The sequence below is a fragment of the Pleurodeles waltl genome, chromosome 4_2 (assembly GCF_031143425.1).
Source record: "Pleurodeles waltl isolate 20211129_DDA chromosome 4_2, aPleWal1.hap1.20221129, whole genome shotgun sequence".
NCBI classification, from domain to species: Eukaryota; Metazoa; Chordata; class Amphibia; order Caudata; family Salamandridae; genus Pleurodeles; species Pleurodeles waltl.
The window spans coordinates 250,351,657-250,377,310 of NC_090443.1; positions in this window are offsets into that span (position 1 = coordinate 250,351,657).

Genomic DNA, 25,654 nt, shown 5'->3' on the forward strand with positions numbered 1-25,654 from the left:
GGTACCAATGTGATACCAACAGTACAGAGCACTCATATGTCTCAGCCATACTTACAGTCTAGGCACAAACATACACTTAGGTATCAAGCCATTTAGACAAATTGAAGCAATGTGATAGATCACCAGGTTTGTGGCACAAGTTGGTTTTGTTTCTTGCACCTGAGTCCAGCAATGTAAAACTCACAAAGTCAAACATTAGTCAAACATGTCATAGACCAGTATCTAACATAGAACAAAATGCAACCAGGATGAGGTATCACAGTGTACTCAGGATCCCAATCTGAACCTTCTCTTGCCACGACAAAGATGACAGAGTCAAGGCATATAAGTACAGAATCACCTACAAGTCAAATTCACACACATATATGTGAAAACCTAAAGTCTTGTGTCCAGGTCTGTAGTAGAAACCTACTTGTATATACATCAGTGTGTCCTACATAAAAACAGCCCACATTTCCATACATAGGCGTCAATCTAAGTTCAGCATTACACCTTATCAAACAAAAAGCAGTAGCTGTAAGCTGACTACAAATTATATACCTATCCATGTACATGTACAAAGCCAATAGCCATGTTCAATTAAGTGAACAAGTCAAAGGCTGTGCCAATGTCATGTAAGAAAACAACCACATCAGAGGTTTCAAAAGAGCATATATATGTGTGTGTCAAACATGTTATCACTGTCACATCCTACCTAGGACTGAATATATGCCAGAAAAGCAAAACATACGTTCATCACTTTGCACATATAGTGAGTGTATATAGCTTTGATATGTCAAGACCATTTCAAAATACCAATCATAGTAGGCGACTACCTGAGATTGAAAGTCAGCATGTAGAGCTTATAAAGTTTCAGGACATTGTCAACATATATACAGCACGCATTGGCTGGTCGGCAGCGACCATATTGTGGCAATTCTTTGTTCTTGAACCACATAACATGATGGAGAAAATGTCTGAAATTAAGTTAACTATTCAACAAATGAATTAATGTTTAAACTCATTCATTGTGTTGGCTTTCTGCCAAAGCTAATGTAAAAATAAATTCACTCACATCTTCTCAACTAGATATAGGCCTCAACATGTAACAATCATGGTGCCTGAGTTGTCGAGCAACAAGGGGCCATGGCTCAAATACAAAAAACTAAAAACTAATGCAGCAATGCAATGCGATGAAGTGTACTGCATAAAAGACAGAGGCAAAGATTACCACATATCTACATCTACATTTTATGTTTCTGCCCCAACACACTTAGTTCAGTGCAGCCCAGCTAGCAGTCTTGCTGTGTTCTGCAGCATCAAAGTGTTTCTCATATGGCACTCAGTGATTCATGAAACATGAATATCCCAAAAATGTTTTACCTGAGGTACACCCCTCATTGTAGGTTGTCTCAAAATTGGACAAGCATGCAAATTGTCATTAATTTACAGGAGCAAATATTGCTGCTGGTTCCATCACAGATCACGAGTGACAGTTGTGATGGACAAACGTCTAGTGCCAGGTTCAATGTTAAAATGTAGCTTGTAATAAAGGAAAACATTCACATATTGGGATCCTTAACACAATCCACATGTGACTCATTTCCTAGGCAGAATCCCAGTCATACATACCACATCTGGCCACAGTCACAAAATACACATTTCCCATGTTTAGCACAGCAATGCGATGAGGCTCAAAGACCTATAACACAACGCTATGAACAGATGACCTTGCAGTGTGTGGCATTACCCAGAGAAGTAAGACAATGGAGATGTTTTTCCAACCATAACATTGCCTCAAGGGTTAATCACAAATTTATGTGATTCCCATTGAACATGGTGCAATGGAGGTGTAGGGTTTCAAATTACCTCTGCGTGGTAGGAAAACTGTACCCGAGCCCTGGGTGTACAACTGCATAGTTGTGGAGCTCACTAAACCTTGTGTCATCCCAAAGGGGAACATGAAATATGAGTGTGTGCCATTACATAGGCCTGTGTCATGCACTGTATTCTTCTTGGACCAGGAGGGCCACACAAAGACATGTCCTCATAGAAGATGTCCTTCCACTACATTTGCCAGGACTAAGACTGAGCTAAAGTGGGGATGGCAGAATGCTGTGTAGTGAACAGAAGTGATGAACATGACCATGTGACCCTAGTTCACTACGATGAGGCCTACTGGGTCACTCACTTCTTCAGAAGGTCTGTTGCTGTGTGTTACACTCACTCCTGCCCAGAATCATGTTAATCATGAAAACTGTGCATGATAAAACCATGTGCAGAATGCATGGTCGTGGGCAAGACATATACATCACATATGTTCAAATGTGGAATAGTGTGCACATAGTTAATGTGTGTTTACCGAAAGTGTGTGATTACCTTATCATGCACAGGCCTTCATTACAACCCTGGCGGTCGGTGTTCAAGTGGCGTTAACACCGCCAACACGCCGGCGGTAAAAAAATGGGATTTTGACCCTGGCGGTAACCGGCATCAAAGACTGCCACTTTAACACACCGACCGCCGGTGGTAACGGCTGCTGGGCTAGAGATTTTGGTCTCCAGCCCGGCGGCCGTCACAATCCCACCCTTGGGATTACAACCTGGCCTGCCGCCATGGTTTTCTTGCCAAACTTACTGCCATGAAAACCATAGTGATCCTCACCCCCGTACCCCCTCTCCTGCCCCTGCACATATACACACCCACACGCGCACATATATACACACATGCATACCCACCACCACCCACGCATGCACACATACATACCCACACACCGCAACACACACCAACATACCTTGTCGCACACATGCATTCGCAACTCACAACATACACTCACATTCAGTCATTCACACACGCATTCAACGCGACTCACACCTGCATGCACCCATTCCAAAACTTACACCCCCCCCACATATACACACCACCTCCCACCCCCCTCTCCTGTCAGAGAACCCGACTTACCTGCTTGCACAGGGTCCTCCGGCTGGAGACGTGGTAGCCTGAGAGGCAGATCTTGTGGACCTGCTTGAACTGGAGATTCGTGGCCCAGTAATGTACCATCTGCATGTTGTAATGTAGCTACGGCAGTCATGCCAACAAGTAAAATTTCAGTGACATAATTTGATATGTTGTATTTTTACATCACATCATGCAATACACAACATGTGCATTGCAATGAATTAATGTGAAAAATGTAATCTACCTAAGGAAAGATTGTGTTCCCCAGAGTGTCTACATTAAGCCAGCATAAAGCAAACAAACCAGTGGCAGTATCTGTATCTGGGTTGCTATCACCTTTCACAAGAGGAGGATCAATAGGTAGTGGGTGGTAGTACACAATGATAATGCTTGGCGGTATGAGCATTCCCTTCTTTAAATATATCAGTCCTCCAACTCTCCCAAAGAAATCTTATCAATATTTAAAGAATTCATTCAAGTGCACTTTTACACTGATCTCACTGAACCCTGCAAGGAGCATAGCAATAATTTGGCCTGTTTCTTTCAATAGAAAGTTCTAGACATCTATTTAGCTTTTCCAAATATGACCACCCTGAATGATGACCTTGCAGGTCAGACTCAGGTTCTAAACTCCAGAGATCCTCTATTAGATTTTCCTCCCCTTACGGAGGAATCAGTAACACACTTGTTACACATTATAAAATCAGGATCTCCACTGGACCCTGCTCCTCACATTTTGCCATTAGGTTCAGACATGAGTGCCCCTTCCCTGACTAAGGCCCTTAATGAGTCTATAATAACAGACTTATTCCATCACATTAGAAACATGCTATCATTAAACCTTTACTTAAAAAGCCCCATCTAGATAGAGCCCTATTGAGTAACTATAGACCAATTTCTCTCTTGCCTATAGTAGCTAATCGAAAAACATGTTAATAGACATCTGTCAGGTTTTCTTGAAGAACACAAGATCCTTCATCATACTCAAATGGCCTCAGACCCAAACATAATACAGAGACTGCCCTTCGGGCAATAGTCGAAGATGTTCGACGACAACTGGATTTAGGGGGGCACTGCTGCCATCATTCTATTGGGCCTAAGTTCTTCATCACTCCTTTTGTTCAATGGCCTTCCTGTCAGCTGTGGTGTGCCCAAGGACTCCTCTCTCAGCCCTACGTTGTTTAATATCTATATGTCCCCTCTGGATGAGTATATGGAACCTTATGGCTTGTCACTGATTTCCTATGCTGATGATCCACAGCTGGTCTTCTCATTCTCCACCATCTCTAAGACAGGTCAACCCAACCTGATGTTATGCTGGTGGGTAAATATAGCCGACTTAGATCCCCTTCTCTGCTCCCTAATGGGTTGGAAGGCCTGCCTCCACCAAGAAACAGCATAAAGGCCTTGGGTTTTTGGCTGGACTCCCACCTGACTATGGACTATCAATCTAAAAAGCTGGCAGCCACCTGTTTTAGTCTATTAATACTTCTTTGAAAAGATACTTCCTTTTCAAGCCAAAAGACTAATCACTCAGGCTCTCATGAATTCACGCCTAGACTATGGAAATATCCTCTATCTGAGTTCACCTCGATATGTACTAAAAAGACTTCAGGTGGTGCAGAATGCCACAGCATGCCTTCTTATGAAGATTCTCAGACACCTGTCCGTAAAACCTGCTTTAGTTTCCCTTCACTGGCTGCCTGTGGAACAACAGATCAACTTCAAGGCCCTCTGCACTTTGCACATAGCTCTGCAAAATAAGGGTCCAGCCTTCCTTAAACAGATTGCAATGCCCTACATCCCTCATAGAGCTCTTAGATCCTCAACAGCCTCCCTTATTAAAATTCCACGGATTAGGAAAGCAAGATGGGGAGGTCAATCTTTAGCATTTAGAGCCTCAAATCTGTGGAATTCCCTTCCCTTGGAGCTCCGCCAGGATAGTCAAGAAATTTCCTTCCGTAAGAAATTGAAGACTCTTCTATTCACAGCATAAGTTGCCTCCTTGTCGTTCTGCTTCTGCTCTAGCGCTGGGAGGCCTTTGAGTAGCCATGCGCTTTGCAAACTCCCAAATTAAACTAACATATGTGATTGGCCAGGCAATGCTCCTAAAATGCTGAAGCTCCACCATTGATGGTTAATCAGAAAATATATGGGCAATCTCTATTATTGTAAAATATTCCATATGTGCTGCATTGTGCTGTATACATACACAGTTTAATATGCCTCTGACAAATGTAAATGTGCAGAAATGTGGGACTTACAAGAGAAAACAAAACAAACCTGCTTACAAGGCATGCAGCCTTGCACAAAGTTCAAAGGTACATAGAATGTCTGATGGTCAGCACTCTGTGCACCAGTGCCAGTAAAATATGATACAGCCTTGACAATGTCACATACAGTGTATACCTGTCCTTTTGCATCACAGCAATACTTTGTTCTGCCTAGGGCCAATAGTGTCACCCATTTGACATGGTACAATGGGGTCGGAAATGATGCTGAGCAGAATAACAAAACAATTCACATCCCTGAGGCATGCTTCTGGCATGTGATGAAAAATACCTCTGCCCTCCAACATCCAGAAAGCTCAGCCCTACACGCTGACTACCTGCATCCCATATTAATACATTGTGCACGTATGTGTGTCAAGAGTGTTGTATATATCTGAAATACTGGAATGCCATAGTTATTAGCTTTGAATTTTGACAGTGTGTAACTGCACTATTTACAATGCAATGTCAAAATCTTTGTCTTCTAGGTGGTCATCTTCTATTCACCCAGGGTGAGTTGGACAGCTCCAGGGACCCCAATGCTACCAGAAAGTGTAATAAGTACATGTACATAGCTTTTTGATGTGTGTGTATGATCTATGTTGATTATAACATTGTGATGTGTTTTGGGAGGCATCTATCACCTACAACCAACTTACAGACAGTGTGCGAACACAACAGAACGCAGACACAGAATCATTAGTAACGTAGAAGGAGGCATACCATTGTGAATGTAGGGCCAATGTAAGTGGGCCCACTTGCTATAAACATACTTAAATCTGTGGTGAGGTTAGCATATCCATAGCCTTGATACGTTTGGCACAGGAAAAATCATTGGTACAGCAGCTGAACTACTCGGAAAGTGAATGTGGTCAGCTGCTGGCTGTCGGGTGCAGCAGAATGCTTAAGAATGCATTCTTGATATCTACCATGGAGAAATACCAGGCTCCTGCAGGTCTGTTGGTAAGTATGATGGAGCGGTCTGGTACCACGGAAAATTCCTGGACCACAATGTCATTGAGGGGGCACATATCTTGTACAATGTCTCTCCCTTACTTTTCTTGACAGGGAATATTAGTGTAATGCAGGTGAAGACCATGTGGAGGACCCTGTGGTCAATTTGTGCCTGTATTGTGGACACTAATCACTCATCAGCTTTTTTGGGAAGACAGTAATGATGCACCCGGGGTAGGATGTCCCCTTCTCTTAATGTTATCCTCAACGGCTTGGCAGTGTTGATAAGCCCTACATTGTTGGGACCCCTTATCAATAGCTGAAGTGGATCCAATGACAAGTCTTGGTCTGGTTCTGTTATCAGCACCTCAATGGGCGATGGAGCCTCATTTCGCAGCTCCACTCTAACCTTAACCAAATCAGCAAAGACAATCTCAGAGGCTCCTGGATACTTTCTGAACAGTTGTTCATCAGTTACCTCCCGCACTCTAAAACCAGGTGTGACAAAGATAATGAATGCCCACATAGTGTCCGTTTAGACAGTGGCCAGGAGTTCCCCCATATTCAGACCACACCTCGACTGCCTCTAAAAAAGCAGTCCCTCTTCTTTGATCGACCCGGTGGAACACAAAGTCACATGGTATCTGCAGCCTACGGCCCAGCAGTCCTGATGCATTAGGGACTATTATTAGGACTGCATTAGTAAAGGCCATCGGGTCAACAGATGCAGCCCTTATTCACTGGTCTGTACAGTGTGGGGTAATAAAAGGCATAGGTTTTGAGGGGGTAACTCCAGGGTTGAACAGGTCAATGTCTCATCCTCACAGAAATTAATGGTCAGGTTTAGCTTGCCCATTAGGCCTCTTAATAAGGAGGTTAGTTGCGGATGTGGGATGATACAGCAGTCATCACTTAACGTAACTGCCTCCCACATCTAACTCCAGAGGTTTTGTGAAGCGGACTCTCATGACTGCGCCTGAGAACCCCTGTCCATGGAGTCTTTGGACAAGGGCACTATCCCTTCTTTTAAGCATGATTTTGTAGCTCCTGTATCTATTAAAAAGTGATAGAGTACATTATTTACCTGTACTGTCACAGTAGGCTCTTCATCAGTTTGTCGAGATACAGACAGTACGAGGCACCTGAAAGCAGACGGGTGTACGTCATTCACCTGGTACAGGGCTCACCCATATTGGGCCTGTGCCTTATCTGATTCTGGCAGTGGTGGGGGATGGTGACCCCGTTATGGCCCTGAGAGTCCCCTGTAAAACCTCCAGGAGCCCTGACACTATGTGCTTTGTCCTCTCTGAACCTCTCCAGTGTACCCTCATTGATGCTGCCACCTTCTATGCCATCACAGTCATAGCTGTTCTGACTGGAATCGTCTGCTTCCAGGCGATGACCTGGTCCCATCCTGACCACATCTTGCTCCTTTTCTCTTCCCTTCTTGCCTGAACTTGCCTTCTCTCCCATTTTGAAAGGCACTTCTGCATGTAGGGGAAACTCCAGTCAGAATTTCCCTTCCCATACCCGATGCAGTCCTCTGCCACAGCCATATTCTCTGGCTTGAACAACCCTCCCCTAGAGAAGGACCAGTTGAATTGGCTCCCCTTTCTGCCAGTAAGTTGCAGAATGGGTGTGAAAAGAATTGCAAGTCTCTGCTTGCTATTGTCTCCTGAGGGGTCAGCCTGTGATTGTTGCCTGCTCAGACCCGGCAACATCCACTCTTGTTGGTAGGTTCCTGGGAAACGAAGTTCCTTTCCTGCATCATCGCTAGTTGGGACTACTATGGATCTTTCTTTCACTTAGGCTTGTTCCCCAGAAGATGCGTGTTTCCCATTCAGCAGATTCTCTGCCTACCACTACTGGTGGGGGGGTTGAGCTTTGGGGCCATGCAGGGAGTGTTGGGCCTGTTGGTCTACAACTCCTGGACCTATCACCCTTCTATTTAATAGGGTCCGCCTGAGCTCCCTCAGCTGGCAGGTTAGTGTATCCCAATGCAGGTATAGCAGGCATTGGGGAGAGTACCTCCATACCTACGTATGGCGTGGAGGTGGGGATGCCTTGTTTACCTCTGGTGGGGCACTGCTTTTGGCTTGTACTTCCTCAAAGACAGCCCATAGTTCCAGCAGTGCTACCTTTTTGTCCTTCTTTTTCCCTGTGTATTTTGTTTGTGCATATGTTCTTGTGTGCTAAGTGGTGTTGGTGCTGAGTCTAATCTTTTCTCTTTGGGCCAGGAGAATGAGTGTGTTTTTGGTGTGCATGTGTAATTCATGGCAGAGCTTGCTAACAATTTTAGCCTGCGTGAGGAACTTACCCTGCATGGGTTCTAAAGGTGATCCCATGGTTTTATTGGGGTAGTCTTTTCAGGTGATAGTTACTTTTCTGGGTTTGGGCTCTTTAGGGAATTTTTAAATCACGTGTTCTAGCTTTCGATTTTTATAAGATTTTTTCTCTCTTTCAAGTTGCTGACTTTTCCGTTTTTATGGCTTTCAAAAATTTACTCAGGTGATGTGAAAATATATACAAGGGAATTACTCTGTCTCTCTGATAATGGGAAACTATTCACACAAGGAGTTACGGAACCTAATCCGGTGGTGAATGATATACACATGGGGATTGCTAGATCTAATGACCTCAACGCTATTCACAGATGCATCAAAATAAACATTGAACAAACAAATGCATGAAGAGATACACCCCTAGGAAGAAAATGCAATTGTTCCTTTACAACAGTCTGCAATTTGAAGACAAAATAGCAAGCCTTACTTTTGCATCAAACAACACAAATCAACAATTTTCTTCATATGTACTTTAAACATTGACAACAACACAGCATTCAACATTTAAGGCAAACAGTCACGTTGGTTTAACAGCATCATAATATCAAAATAACACCATTTCAGCTGGCAGGGAAGATGCTGACGAAGTCCAAATATTACGGGAATGGCCTGCCTGCAATAACGTAGCCCTGCCCACTACTAAGGCATGTCGTCCTGTGACTAAGGGAAGCTCTACGCTGCGTGAAGCTAGAAGAGCCTGATAATCTTGTCTATAACAGTTTGGGAGAAAAGATGGAGAAAGAAAGTGGAGAAAGAAAGGACTTACTTCAATGACCATAGACCCGTCTTGACAAAACACAGCTATGCCTAGTCTCCGGGATCCCAATTGTTCAAGTATCCTAACATCTGAATTCCACCTAATTTACACCCAGGGGTCCTGCGTACAATCTGTGTCATGCCCAGCAGTCCAGGTGAAACACACCCCTCACTTCTTTAACATACCACAAGTGTTAAGAAACTGATGGCACTGAGAAAACCAGGATACCCTAATAAGATCAAGATGTGGGCCCTATATCACACCCAGACCCTATGTGTACCGACTGCATCACGCCCAGGGGTCCAAGTGAAGGCACCTCTTAAACAAGAGAGCTGGTCCTATGTCACATCCGGAGCCTTTTGCGTACCATTTGAGTCACACCCAGTGGTCCAAGCGGCCAGCAACCCAAAAACTCTATTACATCCAGGGGTCATGCACACCGACTGTGTTACACCCAGCGGTCCAAGCGATCAATCTTCCCAGTGCTGACAATCAAGAAAGTGATTATAATTGTCCTAGTTTTCCACATGTCAAATGTTCGAACCAAAGCTCTGACGTAGTCTCTTACACAGTCTTTTCTTTTCACAATTGTTAATAGTATCTGGGTGTTAATGTTTCACATCATCAGCACCTGTGTCATACACAATTTTGCACGATGAGAGAGGGTACAAAGTAGAGAAGGGGAAGATGCAGTATGTACAAGAGAAGGTTAGTTATCTAGGTCACTTGATATCAGCGGCCGGTCGGTGGATCACACCGGAGTGCATAGACTCCATCAGAGCTTTGCTGCCACCGAAAACAAAAAAATGGCATGAAGAACTTTTTGGGCTTGTGCAACTATGTTCAGAGGTGGGTCTTCGATTAGAGCATGCTTGTTGCCCCTTTCCTAAAGGCAATGAAAAAATTGAAAGCCAGCCATGAGGAATTAGCTTGGACACATGAGATGTACAACTTCTTCTGCAAGCTAAATACAGAGATCAGACATTCCCCTGTGTTAGGGACACCACATTATAGGAATTAGTTCTTCCTCTTCAGCTACAGTGATGGGTGAGTCATGTCTGTAGTCTTAACATAAAAATATCCATTGGGACACAAGCCCCTCGCATACTCAGCAGGCTCTTATACCGAGTCATGCAGTGTCCTTTCCCATTCAAGCAGGGGCTAGCTGCAGCGGTCTTTGCCATTGACAAGAGCACTTTCAGCGTGAACAGGGCATTGCTAATGCTGTAAGCAGAACATTCAGTGTTTGCGGTTATCAAGAAAAGCAAGAGCATGCTGACTACGTGACAGGTTTCGGGCTATGAGCTGATTCTCTCCAGGCCATCGCTTAAGGTTGTACTGTGCCATCTAGTGAACCCAGCCACATCCTTAGCCCAAGAGAACCAGGAGGGGGAAGACACCCGTGATTGTATGACATACAACCAGAGGAGGACACAATCCTAGAGAGTGAGGCACTGTTCATGGACCATTACAGTCTCACTGTTGCCATCCAAGTTGTGTTGTGCTTCCAGTGCCCAACCCGCCTACCGTCCTGGGTCAGCTTGCTGCTCCAGCCCTGCCCCTTGCCCCTGACTTCCGTTTCCCATGTATAGTCCCTTGTCCCCTCCCTCCTGCCTTGTCTGGGCCTTTCCCGTGCACCTGTACTCTCCCTCCTGCTCTTCGTGGTCTGTTATGCTGCAACTGTCCCTCCTGTCTATCTGATATAGTCAGCTTACTGTCCGTGCCTCTTTCCCCTCTGCTCTCTGTTGTAAATGTGCTGACCTTGTCCCTATCCTATTGATTTCCATGGTCTGTTGTGCTGCACTACAGTCCTGTTCTCCCTGTGTGGCAATCCCTGATGCCTTCCCTTTAAGGTCAGTTTGGTGCCTCTGTCCTCTGCTATCCGAGTCCATGGGACGGCTGACAGTAAGGTATTGCACTGTCACCTTTACCGCTTGCAACGCAAGAACGTAGCCCACACAGACTACCCTGAGCAGTCTCTGCATAACTTATGTCTATTGTTTAAAAGCGTCAACATTTCTAATTTGATATTTGAACGTAAGTTTTTTTTGTGGAAATTTTCATGGTAAATTGCTCATTTGCACATATTTTAGTTGTACGCAGCACTAAACTCCTCCCTGCATTGTGGTCCGTGTTCAGAGGCCAGGTGTCGGCACGGCGGGAACCTGCTTTTAGCCACCATTTTTCCACTATACCGACCGCCATCTTAGTAGGTCGGCGGTATAGTCTTTTTTGCTTCTGGGCTATTTTTGCCCAGATGCACGCGACGCGCAGCGGACGTGCCGCTGGCGCGCCAAAGGCGTGCCTAAGGCAAGCCCGTCTGCGCCCGTCTGCGCCCATCCACGCCAAGAAGAGCCCAGAGCCCAGTCCCTGTGTCTCAGGCACTACAAATAAGGTAAGAATTAAGTATGAGGCGGATACTCTTTATGCTTTAAATACTTTAAATCAGAGCACTTGTACCAATATTACAGATCTGAGGAATAAGGAACATGTATGCCCCATATGTCTATGAGCTCCTCAACATTTCATGGACATGCCTAGAATTCAGGAAACTAATAAACACTTAATACTCCTAGTCAATTACCGTTCTTTAGGGGCTCATAAACATGATATTTATCTACTCCTGGAGCAAACTAAACCTATGATCCTTTTTCTAACTGAAACATGGCTTCATGAAGGCTCAGCCCCTGATGTCGTTACGGCTTTGCCTGCGGGCTATAAAATAAGCAGACTTGATAGACCTACTAGGGGAGGGGGAATTGCAATAGTCTACAAAAATACCTGTTCCATCGCTACGCACGCTCTACAGATTATTGGATGCAATAGCATGTTCTTCTCCATTAACATGATTCCTCATTACACCTTTTCAGGTGCTCTGGCGCAGACATGAAGGAATGTGATCTAGAAGAGTTGAATAAAGGCCCTACACACAATAAAGATCACACAATTGACCTTGTCTTCTGAAATGCCTTAGGATTAATTCCTCAGTAATTAAACCCTCTGGTTTGGTCAGACCATTTTATGATAGAAATGGAACTGACCATCCCGAATTATAACAATAAGATCTCTAATACTGCTCCATTGACCAGGTGCTGGCATAAACTGAAGGCTGTTGACTGGATCAACACACTCAAAATGAATAAACCAAATAATCAAAATAATCAAAACAATGCAACGGATCAGGCAAACTCATTTAACAATTGGATTACTGACAGTCTAGATGTACTTCTACCCCTCTCAGCCTCTGTTGAAAGATGATCTAGGCAGAATTCTCCATGGTTTACCTCAAATCTTCTTGATCTTAAAAGAGAGTGCAGGAAGTGGGAAAGGAAATGGAGAAAATCTCAAGATGAAGCTCTAAAAAAAAGAATATAGGAAAGCGATTCAGTCCTACTACACCAAAATAAAAATTGCACAGACCTAATACTACACCTCAAAAATTTAATGAGCGGCCAATTTACCCAAAGAGATTTTTCGTGTCCTGAAAGAAATCATTCAGCCCTCAGTAGAATTTGGACCTTTGGGTGCACCTCAGGACCATGTTGATAATCTGGCGGTTTACTTCCAACAAAAAGTGTTGGACATTTACGCATCCTTTCCCAGCACACCGAATGCGGAACATAGAGCCAATAAGCAAGAAACAAGGAAGTTAGTTGCCCTAGCTGATTTCTTACTAATACAAAAAGATACAGTAATGAGACATCTGGGAAATATTAAATCAGGCTCCCCTCTGGATCCAGCAACAGCACAGATATTACTTACGGGAGGTCCAGTAACGGTCCCGATAATTACAAATCTTATCAATGCCTCACTTACTTCTGGAGTAGTTCCAGAATCATGGAAACAGGCTATTATTAAACCTCTTCTAAAGAAGCCTAATCTGGATCCTGAATTGTTCAGCAATTACAGACCTATTTCACTGCTGCCTATTGTGTCTAAAATAGCGGAAAAACATGTGCATGCTCAACTTACTCTTTTTATTGAGGAGAACAAGATTCTGCACCCAACTCAGATGGGTTTCACACCATTTCATGGCACTGAGACTGTGCTAATTGCCGTTATGGAAGAGGCAAAAAAGCGGCTAGATAGTGGGATAGAAACAGTGGTCATCCTCTTGGACCTTAGTGCAGCTTTTGACACGGTGGACCTTGACATCCTAAAGAATAGGGTACAAGAGATTGTAATCTCTGGGCCAGCCTTAGAATGGATCACCTCATTTATTAATGGCAGGTCATTTCAGGAGTTAGATAGATCCCACCTGTCAAAACGTACCATGGGCTGCTGTGGAGTCCCACAGGGGTCTTCCCTTAGCCCCACACTATTTAATATCTATATGTTGCCTTTGGCGGAAATTGTTCAATCTTTTGTCTTGAAGGTGGTGTCATATGCAGACGATACACAACTAATTGTCTCATTCACAAAAGATTTGCGGGACTCAGAGACAACATTTGGGCCCTGCCTTCAAGCAGTTGCTGCCTGGATGACTAAAAGCAAACTAAAACTCAATGATGACAAAACGGAGGTGATGTTCTTTGGGCATCCAACAAAGCCCTTTGTAATTCCAGCAACAATAGAAGGAGTGGGTGCTTTCCCGCCGCCTAAAGAACTCATTTAAAGTTTGGGGGTCTGGCTGGATCCTCATCTTTCAATGTCTCAACATGCGAATAGGATAGCGGGAGCCTCCTTTGCCCTCCTTAGGATGTTGAGGAGGACTTTCACTGTCCTTCCCTTCGCGGCTAAAAGATTAATTGTTTAGGCCTTGATTGGGTCTCGGATTGATTATGATAATGCCTTGTTCATTGGCTCACCAAACTATGTTATCAAAAGACTGCAGAGGGATTCAGAATGCTTCAGCTCGTCTGCTGTTGAATATCCCCAGGGAAAGAATCTATAAAGGCCAGAATCTCCTCGCTACATTGGCTCCCGGTAGTCAAGAGGATACAAGTTAAGGCATTATGCCATATGTACAGAGCACTGCATAACCGAGGTCCTGAGATGCCCAGATCCCTAGCCTCTTTCTATTCCCCTAACAGACCACTTAGATCCTCCTCAGCATTGCTAGCAGTGCTTCCAAAAGTGAAGAAAGCTAGATGGGGTGGAAGACCTTTGGCGTATCAGGGAGTGAAACTGTGGAATTTCCTCCGTTTCAATATTCAAGCAATGACACAAGAACTCTCTTTTAGGAAGGCCCTATAAACATGGCTGTTCAGATCCTGATTTCCAGGGTATGGTTGTGTGATGTTACTGTTCGGCGGTTCTGAGCGCTGCGAGGCCCCTCGGCAGTCAGGCACTATATAAATCGATATAACATAACATAACATAACATTCCCCTACCCCATTCCTCCTGACTTCAGTGATCCAATGTACCATACTTGTCAACATTTTTAACTTAGTATGAGGGAGATTTTGAAATAAAACCTGGGGAAAAGATTTTCCCTATTGACTTACATTGCAAAAGAGGAGATTTTAGGCAGGAGACAGATAAAATAAAGCCCTTTTATGCTTAAAAAATCAGGAGTCTCCTGCCTGAATTGGGGCTGTTGGCATGTATGGTTGTACTGCCATTACCACTCCTTCTGCCCTCAATGATCTGTTATAATGCAATAGCCACTCCTGCCTGTCCTGCATGGTTGGTTTGTTGTACTTGCTCCCCTTTCTTCTCCCCTCCACGGTCTGTTGTGCTGCCACTGTCCCTCCCACTTGCCCAGCGTAGTCAACTTGTTGCCTCTGCACCCTCCTCCCTGCCCTCAATTATCTGAGTCTGTGACCCCGATGTCTGCCTCCGAAAGTATTCTAATGAACAACTAGATTTCTTACATTTTATACTTATTACTAAAGTGTACCATGCCTGATGTCATCTTGATGTCATGAAAACTGTAATACTTAAAGCATTTCCTTTAGAAATTATACAAGTGAGAGGGTCTTATTCCCATGGAAAATAGGGTTAGTACTCTAAAAAACAAAAAAGAGGGCACGTTTTCTGAGTTCTCAGATAGCGAGAAAGCACTTTTAAATTACTTCCTATCTTGATGTTTTCATCCAGTTGATCACATTATTATGTGACATTATGGCTAGAGCTGCAGACGTTTGCAACTAAGGAACCAGGTTTGAGTTTCTGCGTCAGCTCGTCAGCCTGTGATTCTGGGAAAATCACTTAATCTCCCCATGCCTAATGATTAAAAGAAATGCGTCCTTGTGTAATGTAACTGATGCTCATTTAAATCACTACAGTACCTTCGGACCAAGTCTGCGCTATAAAATTCTATAAGTGTTGCGCACACTTTTATCTTTGGGGTATACTTGGGCTACATTTGGGTGATATTTGTGCTACATTTGGGCTTTTATTCTCTGGTGGCCATCTTGGGAGACTAATTTGTTATGAAGCTCACTAATCTCATTTACTGCAGTATCCTTAGTATAAAATGGTTTCAGTTCAATCAAGACGGTGGCCAGATATGCCACACTTTGACATAAATCAGAATGTTACCACTCTCATTATAACACTGTAGTAAACTGCTGATCACAAAGAAGATAACTGGCAGTCTCCTGGCAGTGATGAAAATGCACGTTTTAGCCTACATGCCGGAGTGTTTTAATGAAGTAGAAGAGGAAGATATTTGAGAACTCACTTAAAATGTGTCCTAATTTTTCTTTGAACAGTATTACCTATAATTTCTATGACAAAATTATGTTCTTTTCTAAGTTGAATGTTTTAAGTTTCATATGGCTTCAGGTGTGCCACACTTTTGATATAAGTACGCCTGGTAACTCTCTAGTTGTTCTATAGAGCACTCTGGGAGGTTGCAGTAGAACACAAGGGAATAATCTAACATGATGCTCCTGTTGGAAGTACATGTTTTACTAAGATTATCAAACTTCATTCTCTTGTGGCTAGGAAAGACAGTGTGAATTCACAGAAAATATGCTATCATTTTAACTTCTGGAGGACCTTCCATAACTTTAATGGGAAAATCATGAGGAAACTGTTTTCTCTCAAACACTATTCATGAAATTCCAGCAGAAGGATTTTTCACATAGTAAAATCACCTTAGCAGCAAATGATTTATACTATAACTAAAATCTGTTATCACCCTTTATATGTTCTCCTTTTTGCGGACTTCAAAAGCTGAAATTCACTACAATGGATTTCAATGGGGTGCTATCATGTATACTGGTCCCAAGATGGATGCCATCACTTTCCGGTGGAAATGCTGACAGCCAAACAGATCCCACCATGAGATTTGTGCTGAGGCCCCTCTGAGATATAGACATTTTGATTTTGTTTAATATCTTGAAAACTAATGAACGGATTTACACCTAATAACAAAAAGTGTGCGTGCTTTCTGGACCAAGAGCTACCTTCCTGACAAATCTGATGTAATTCTGTTCAGCGGTTCATGTTGCAGTTGTATCTAAATATTTCATGAGAATTAACATGGGAAACTCACTATTTGTTATCCCTCTTGCATTTCTCTCAGCTTCTGCTTGACATTTACTTTAAAACATTCCATGCACAACAAAACCCAACTTGACATTTTGTTTGGAAACTTTCATGAAGATTAGTCAAACAATGCCAAAGATATAGCCAAGTCAAGAAATACTTTTCCTATGGAAAATAACGGCCTGATTTAGATCGGCCTCTTTAGACCGATATCCTGCTTGCTAAAATGTAAATCCCATTTTATCCTATGGGATTTATATTTTGGTGGATGGGATATCTGTCACCGTTGTGACAGAGTAATCTAAATCAGGCCCTAACTAAAACTACCTATTGGCAACTGCCAGTAGCTAGTATATAGATAGATAGATAGATAGATAGATAGATAGATAGATAGATAGATAGATAGATAGATAGATAGATCAATTGATCAGTGGTCTGTGGTGTACTTGGCACACAAGGTAGGGAGCAGCCAGGTGGCACCCCCAAAAGGCAAGATTGACACCATTGTTGCTTAGGCATGCCCCAAGACCCAGACAGATGTGAGAGCCTTTTTTTATGTCTCAGCGGGTACAACAGAAGATTTGTCAAGGGGTATGACACCATTGTTGCCTCCTTGACAGAGCTGACTTCCAGGAAGCAGCCCCATCAGGTGAACTGCACAGAGGCATACCAGACCGCTTTTGATACCCTGAAGGCACTCGTGCTCAAGGCTTCTGACTTCTTCAAAGAGTTTGTGGTGCAGACAGATGCTTCAGATCATGGTTTGGGAACCTTGCTCTCGCAGCTAAAAGAAGGGGGCCTAGATCAACCTGTAGCCTTCATTAGTAGAAGCTTACGTTCCCTGGAACAGAGGTGGAGCGCAATAGAAAAGGAAGCTTTTGCTGTGGTCTGGGTGCTGAAGGAGCTAAGACCCTACTTGTTTGGGACTCACTTCCAGTTTCAGATAGACCATAGGCCCCTCAGATGGTTAATGCAGATGAGGGATGAGAATCCTATAGTGTTGAAGTGGTTCATCTCCCTACAGGGAATGGACTTTACTATGGAACACCACCCAGGCCCAGAACACGCCAATGCTGATGGGCCATCCAGATTCTCCTGCATTAATGATGAGAACTCCCATGAGGTTGGGTAGTTCTCCTCACTTTCAGCTAGGGGGGACACATGTTAGACCTGTCAGCTCTTGGAGTGGTTTCCCCTGTCTTTTGGCTTCTGACCTCCTATTATTTATTCTGTGCGTAATTTAATTTTGCTGGCTTTAGGATCCTTGGCCCTTTACCATTGTTGACCAGTGCTAAAGTGCAAGTGCTGTCTGTCTAAATGGTATTGGTGATTGGTTAATCCATGATTGACATATTTGATTTATTAGTAGGTCCCTAGCAAAGTACACAAGGTTTGCCCACGGCCTGTGAATCGAAAGCCACTAGAGGGCCTGCAGCACTGATTGTGCCACCCACATGAGTAGCCCTGCAAACATATCTCAGGCCTGTCATTGCAGTGCCTATGTGTTTGGAGTTTTACACTACCATATCACTCTGGCAAGTGCACTCACTTGCCAGGTCCAAACCTTCCCTTTTACTACATGTAAGTCACCCGTAAAGTAGGCCCAAGGCAGCCCCATGGACAAGGTGCATTGAATTTAAAGAATAGGACATGTGCTGGTGTGTTTTACATGTGCTAATACTGAAATGATGCTAAATTTTGTTTTCACAATTAGATGGATTATCTCTCCCATAGGGTAACACTGAGATTCTCTTGAAAATCCTTTAAGTGTAATTTCCCATTTGGAGCAAATAGAGATATGGTGTTTGGGGGTCTCTCTACTCACAATTTAAAGAAATACATTTTGGCGAAATTGTTTTTTAATTTGTAGGTTTGAAAATGAAACTTTTAGAAAGTGGACATTTTCTTGTTTAACCATTCTGTTCCTTCACCTAGCTGTGGTATACATGTCTGAGTTAGGATGACAGTGGGCTGTTTGTGAATTCACTCTAGACAGTAACACAAAGAGAGCTGATATGTGTCCTGCATATCCTGATGGCTTTTCCTGGGCTAGAATGGTGGGAGGAGCTAGCACTTGCACACACAGCAGTCTCCTATCCCCTGGAGTGTGTCTAGGGCCAGGGCAGGAAAGGCGGTGTCTTGTGCACTACAAAGACTTAACTTTGAAGTTTTCTGACTTTAAAGGCTGAAATGAGTTTAATGTACTGGACTTCTGAGAACACAACTTTAGAATCCTTGTGAACTGAGGACATTCTGCCAGGAAAAAGAACTAGGGGCCAGATGTATCAACTGATTTTGCACTCGCAAACTGCGAAATCGGCCGTTTGCGAGTGCAAAATCGGGGTCTGCAATGCATCAAATGCATTCGCAGACCAAAAACTGAAAATCGCAAAAATTTCGATTTTCTGCGTTGCGACCTGGATTTTGCGAATTGCAATTTGCGATTCGCAAAATCCAGATCGCAAAGCAATTCTGCAAAAAATCGCAAATTGCGATTTTTCGCAGAATGGTATTTTGCACTTGCAAAATACCATGACCTGCAACCAGGTGGTAACCTGGTGCAAAATTAAAAAATGCAGTACAACTGCATTTTTAAATTAGATATGTAAAGCACACATGCCCTTTTGGCATGTGTGTACTTTACATGTGCAAAAAAAAAAAAATTGGGGTGCAGGAGAGGGGGCCTTAGGCCCCCAGCACCCTGGTTCTTTGCATTTCCCAAATTGCGATTTCTGTTTCAGAAATCGCAATTTAGGAAATGCAAAAAATTCGCATCTATGGGCCAACAGGCCCATAGCTGCGAATGGGGCCAGTATCGCAATTTGCGATTCGGTAATTGCATTTGCGATTTTTAAGAAATCACAATTACCGAATCGCAAATGTGATACATGGCCCTTTGCGAGTCGGTAATTGCGATTTCTTAAAAATCGCAATTACTGAATCGCAATGGGCCAGAATCATACATCTGGCCCTAGATGCTGTAGGAGGGACTGCAACTCTGGTGGTTGCTTTGTTGTGCTGGCCTGCTGCTTGCTACTTCTGTCCTGGGAGTGGAAGGACTGGACTTTGCTTTCTACATTCTGCTTCCAAAGGTTCTCCAAGAGCTTGGACTGAGCCTGCCGCCTGTTAGAAATCTCAGGAACATTACAGACTTTATCTGCCAGTCCCAGGGCTTTCTTGCTGAGAGTCCTGACTTAGCAAGTGTGTGCCAAATGCAGTCCCTGGGCCTTTGGGAGTTCTGGTGCAACCAAGAAGAATCCAAGTACATTGACTCTGGAGCGACTTCAGACCAGTGCCACCGTCTGACTTCAAACTGCTGCTTGCAGCAGAGTTGTGGTCCCCAATGAGTGCAAAAACCACGACAGACACCACAGGCCAGATGCCACCGCAGGGCATCTGAAGTACTGTCACAGTCTGAGTGCCATGTCACAAATGTCTGTGACACTCATCTCCGCTGCAGCACCTGTGGCCCTGTGTTGTGACTGTGACGCCACAAAGTCAACTCTTAGCATCCTGACCTGCAGAAGTCATCAACCCCACCGGATCGGAAAGAACCAACATCTCACCACCGACGCAGCATAACGGCCCTTGCAACTGTGAGAAAATGACGCCTCACCTCCCCGGCCTAGCAGTAAGGAACCAATGCCTCACCTCCCTGGTAGCAGTAAGGAACAAACGCCACACCTGCAGCAGCGACACCTCACCTCCCCGACTCGGTGCAATATCCTTGTTTAATGATTTTCCAAAGGTACTGTGCCTGGGGTCTGTGGGACTCTATGACTGGAGCGCACTCCCTCATGAGTGGTGTCAGACTGTTGGGAATGATTCCATCAAGACATCATATTAGCACTAGTTGGAGCTATTGTGTTTCTAAGCACTTTACTTTTACTGAGATTTAATAATTACAAATGCATATCTTTGCTTGTATATGTTGGATGTTTGTTGCTTTGGTCTTGTTTTAGTCACATAAGTATTGGCTATTTTTCTAAACTGGTGTGGAATACTTTTGTGTTGTTTCCACTGTGTTATTGTGTATATGAATATATACTTTTACACATTGCGTCTGAGATAAACCTGACTGCTCGTGCCAAGCTACCAAGGTGTCAGCAGGAGGTATCTTAGCTGTGTGACTCCCTTACCCTGGCTAGAGTGAAGGTACCTACCTCAACAGGGTGTAAACCCCTGCCAACTAGAGATCCCATTTCTAACATTGGTGATCAGTGGTGAGCATAGGACTTGTATTTGTACTTGACGTACAGTGACTGGTGTACACTACTTCCATATCACAGACCATTACACAACCGCATACAGTTTTTTCCTTTTGGCCTTTTTTTGCCTTCTGGAGTTTTTGTGCAGCTTCTAAGTTTCATCCACAATCATGTCTGGTGAGCCAGCAGCAGTTATAGCAGATTTGGAGTTTGAGCAGGAGCGACTGGAGACCTAAATGGTGCCTCATTTCAAAAAGTTCTGCAATTAGTTCAGGTGTCCTTGTAAAGGCCTCATTAGAAATGAGGAGCTGGTAAAGGCACTGAGGGCCTTGTTGGCAGCCAGAGAGGCTAGTGAGCACACAGAGGTGGACAGTGTGGATCTGAAGGAGCAGAGTCCACATGGTGACATAATGTGGTGCAACAGGGCATGCCTAGAGGGAAGGCGCCCTTCAGGGCAGGCAGCAGTGTGTCTTCCAAGGGTCTGACCACAGAGGAGCTGGAGGACAGATGGAAAGCTCAGAAGCATACTTTGGAGCTTGAAAGGTTCAGGCTGGAAATGGAGGCAAAGAAACTGGCCATCGAAGAAAGGAAAATGATCTTCACTCACAAGCGGAGCTTAAAGAAGCTGGACTTGAAAGGCAAGGCCAGCACAGATGGTGGTAGCATTTTATCAGCGCAGTCTGAGAGAAGGGTGCACCTACCCAAGAATCTAGGGAAAGAGTACACTAAGGAGGATGACATACATAGGTGGATTCAGGGCTATGAGGCAACTCTCCACATGCATAGGGTCCCTGAGAGAGATTGGGGGCAGGTCTTTGGAGCAACTTCAAAGTGGATGGAGGCACTAGGTGCAGCAAGTGAGCTCAACTGCACTACCATGAAGGATGCCCTTTTCACCAGGTATGGCCTGACACCAGAGAAGTACATAAGGAAGTTTAGGGAGAGGAGGAAACTTGGGCCCATATTTATACTTTTTTTGCACCACATTTGCATAATTCTTTGACTCAGAAGTGGCACAAACTTACAAAAAATAATTGTATTTTGTAAGTTTGAGCTGCTTTTGCATCAAAAGAAGATGCAAATGCAGCACAAAAAAGTACAAATATGAGCCTTGGTTCCCAGACCTTACTTGAGTGTAAGCACTTCGAGAGTTCTGAGTTCACCATGCTCTTGGTCATGGATGATGGGTGGAAGAGGAGAGTGAACCTCTCCCTGACCTCCTGTCTTCCAAAGCAAAGAGCAGGTGTAAGTAGAGAGAATGAAGCTCTCCTCTACTCTGACCCTAGAGGAGCAGAGTGCTGTCAATAGTTACTGGGACAGTTTGCCACTATGTTTTCACTCAACCCTTGGATCACCAATGGTGTTCTAATGACATTGACACTGGGGACAGCCTACCTGTTAAGCACAAGTCTTACAGGGTGACTGATAGACTGATAGAGTGAGGAACAGCATAAAAAAGTAAGGGGCATATTTAAGAGTCCGTAGCACCTTCTTGCGACACATTTGAGTAATTTTTTATGCAAAATGTGGCCCAATTACGCCAAAAATACTGTGCCATATTTACAAAGTGGCATAATGCATGCATTGCTCCACTTTGTTACACTTTGCGCTACATTATGCCTGTGCCAGGAATAATGTGTGCAAAGGGGACATTCCCTCGTTGGGGGGACATAAAAATGGTACGAGGAAACCTAAAAGATTTCCTTGCGGCATGTTTCTCAACACTTTTAACACCTGCTCAGAGCAAGCATTAAAAGGGGCTCAACTGCTTACAATAGGCATACAGGGGCAGTGCAAACCCATGCAAGCTATGGACGCCACTTCTAACTACATATATAACTACATATATAACTATGAATATAAATATATATATATATATATATATATACACCAATAGATATACAAATACATACATATATATATATACACAAATACACACTCACACACCACACCAAACCACTAACTGTCCCACTAACAGACCCACATAGCCACTAACACGCCCAATTACACCCCATTCACATACTCACACACCCACTCACACACCCATTCACAGACCCACAAGACCACTACCACAGCCAATCACAGACCCACAAAGCCACTCACACACCCATTCATATACTCACACACCCACTCACAGACGCACAAAACTACTATCACACCTATTCACAGAACCACACACCTGCTTGTACACTCATTTACGCACTCACACAGATAATTATTTGCTCATTCACACATTCACACACTCACTCACAAGCCCACAAACCCACCACCATACCCACTTACACACCTAGACAAACAATCACACACCTACTCACACACCAATACACACACTCACAAACCATTAACAAACCCATTCACAGACTCACACACCCACTCACACCACTAATTCACATATTCACACAGCCATTCACTGACCTACAAAACCACAACCACACCCACTCACAGACCTACACAGCCACTCACATGCCTACACACACACCCATTCACACACGCACTCAGACAGCCATTCACACACGCACTGACTCACTGACCCACAGAACTACAACCACACCCACTCACAGACCCACACAGCCACTCACATACCAACTCACACACCGAAATACACACCCACTGACAGACATGCAAACCACTACCACATCAACTCACAGACCCACATGACACCTCACACACACATTCACACAGACACACACACGCCCATTCACAGACTCACATTTCCACTCACACACTTATTCACACTCTCACACACCCACTCACTGACCCCCAAAACCAGTACCACATCTACTCTCAGGCCCACAGAGCCACTCACACACTAACTCACACACACACTAACACACTCACACAATCATTCATATACTCACATACCCACTCGCAGACCCACAAAACCACTACCATACCCTCTCAGAGACTAATGCAGCCACTCACACACACACTCATTTGGATCCACTGATCCATTGCAGATCTTTCCATAATATAACAGACAGAGCCTTTGTTTGAATGGGGATCCATGGTGAATTAAAAAAAGGATTTCAAAACAAAAAGAAGCAGTGTTTCGGAAAAGGGTTGGCTCTGAAAAGAGCCTTTGTATGTATGCTGTGTAGGTGATAATTGCACAAGGAACAGGATGCAGTATTTTACATTGTTGAGGAACACCATGTTTACTCCGTCTATGAAATACAGTTGGTCTTTTTGATATATATGTTGCTATGGTTTATAGAGGCCATGTTGTAGTATTAGAGGAATGCAGAAACAGTTTTACTGACATGTTTCCTGGATTTCTCTATCTGTGGACAAAATTTAGTTCACCACTGCCACTTCTGTCCGCAGTATGAGTGAGAGCACAGTAGGAGAGGAAGCCATTATTGGTACTTTTCTACTGAGAGAGGAGGAGGATTACCATATTTCTGACTTGAGATTTGCAGTGGAAAACAGATATTAACATACAAGTGGAACAATAGCAAAGAGAATTTTGAGATATGTGAATTAGGTTGTACTATAAAAAAGTATATTGAAAAAAGACCTTTGCTAAACTGAAAATATAGTTGCTTTATTAAACCAGTATGAAATAATGTGTTTGAAATTAGATGTGGGTGGTCACTTATAGTATGTAATTTAACAGTATGTAACTTGCATCCACTCACACAGTCAAGCAGGCACTTACAAACCCAGTTACATGGCTACAAAAACACTTATGTATCCACTAGTCACTAGTTAATCATTCATTTCAGTCATATAAAACTATGAAAGTGCGTACATCAACAACACATGGTCAAAAATCATCACATAGAGGCCTACAGTAAAATACCTTTGGAATTACAAGATGAAAATACATATTAAGATAAAATTGGGATATATAAAATCAGAACTGTTGAAGTTAAAACAAAAACAAAATCTATGGGCTGAGATAAAATATTTAACATTTAGAGGTGTATGTGCTAAACATACCTCCTAGAATCTCAGGCAAGTCTAGAGTGCAAAGTACAGGGCATGACCAATTTCTTAACTCATTGTTCAAGATGCATTTGCTCAGAACAGGTCCTCATTTCAATTGCATGGATTGCCCATGCCTAGAGTCAGGCTCTGGTTGATATCAGTAAAGATGCAGAATAGCATATCAGCCCTGGTTTGGAAAACAGTCATCCTAAAGTGAATAATGCAAAAGACAACCAATTTAGGATTACCTAAATCTTGATACATCAGTCATGAGCAAATTTCCCAAAACAATTAACACTACCCTTAGTCAAACATTTGCACTGGTCAATGGCCAAAATCCAGTTATTTTGCAAGCAGCACATACACATATTCCTGAAATAAAAAGGATACAGAACACAGCCAAAGTAAAGGAACCCCAGGCCATATTAAAAAATCTAATTACTAACAACAGAGTTAAGCATTCACTTGATTGAAAGAACAAGCAGGTTATCCAGGATCAGAGATGCCTAATCTTAAGTCAGAGGACAGGTGCATTTTAATAAAACATCTTTCAGATTCATTTGTATGTATTACCTCAGCAAGGGAAGACTTATCTTGTGATGACAAAGGGAATTCCTCATTAAAACCTAAATGTTCCCAATCAGGTGCAAGGCAGTAGATCAAAAAATGACTTTACCAATCAGCTATTGCACCGCAAGCCTTCAATGTAGCTACACAAAGACAGCAGGCCCACTTTAGATAACTTGATAAAGCAAATGCTATTAATCCTGTTGTATCAGTCCTTAGTAGGCGTAAGGCTACTGGGTATAGATTGA